The sequence below is a fragment of the Etheostoma spectabile genome, unplaced genomic scaffold (genome assembly GCF_008692095.1).
Source record: "Etheostoma spectabile isolate EspeVRDwgs_2016 unplaced genomic scaffold, UIUC_Espe_1.0 scaffold351, whole genome shotgun sequence".
NCBI classification, from domain to species: Eukaryota; Metazoa; Chordata; class Actinopteri; order Perciformes; family Percidae; genus Etheostoma; species Etheostoma spectabile.
Window position 1 is genome coordinate 258,515 of NW_022605590.1, and position 958 is coordinate 259,472.

The 958-nt window shown below is 34.7% G+C and overlaps 1 protein-coding gene across 1 annotated transcript in view; it reads right to left on the reverse strand.

Annotated features, from left to right (window-relative positions):
• The window catches only part of arhgap5 (Rho GTPase activating protein 5), an 87,156-nt gene that overhangs the window by 85,525 nt on the left and 673 nt on the right, over window positions 1-958 (reverse strand).

Genomic DNA, 958 nt, shown 5'->3' on the forward strand with positions numbered 1-958 from the left:
ATGAAACTTCACTTACATTATGACAATTGTTTAAGTAAGTTTTCAGAATTATTTTATGTTTAAAAAATGCAAATAAGGCATTATGTGCTTTGCATAATGCATAGATAACTTATAGACTCAAATAGAACAATAAACACCTAAATGTGTATTTTGGATGTTTTTTTTCCCACTAGTCTCAAAGAAGACATGTTAAGGAAAGAAGCTAAATAGCCCAACATAATAGAATTAATTTGCGAATTAAGAATAAGTCAATTAAATAAAATACAATTTGAAATGAGAAAATGAAGGTTTTTAACTTAAGTAGAGTTGGTTAAGGGGGAGAAACTACAGGTAAATATTTTAACTAACAGACCATGAAACTTCACTTACATTATGACAATTATTTAAGTAAGTTTTCAGAATTGTTGTGTGTTTATAAAAGCAAATATGGCATTTTGTAATGCTAACTTTTGGAGAATTTAGAAGAAATCTACAGATACTTAAATGTGTATTTTGGATTTCCCCCCCCCCCCCCACACTAGTCTCAAAGAAGACATGTTAAGGAAAGAAGACTAAATAGCCCAACATATCAGAATTAATTTAAGGATATTGCATTTTCTTTTTTTATTTACAAACTAATTCTCCATTTGAACCCATTTGTTGCGTTAAAATTAAACCTTAAAAAAAGGGTGGATATCACGTTATCCATCAAACTCTACGGGTGGGGGGGCACGGCCGGGGAATGGGAGTTATCGGAGTTAACGTTACGGGTAATGAGTTAGTTAAGATTGAGTTAGTTAAGATTGAGTTAGTTAAGATTTAAAATTAACACCAACCGCCGTTAACGGTTATGCGTCAATTCACCGTAGCTAACGTTCGCAACTGAAGCATTTGATACGGCGGTTATTAACTCCTCCTGGGCGACAGGACATGTAGCCCGGCTCGGCTTGGCTCGACTCGGCCTGGCCCTGATACTCCA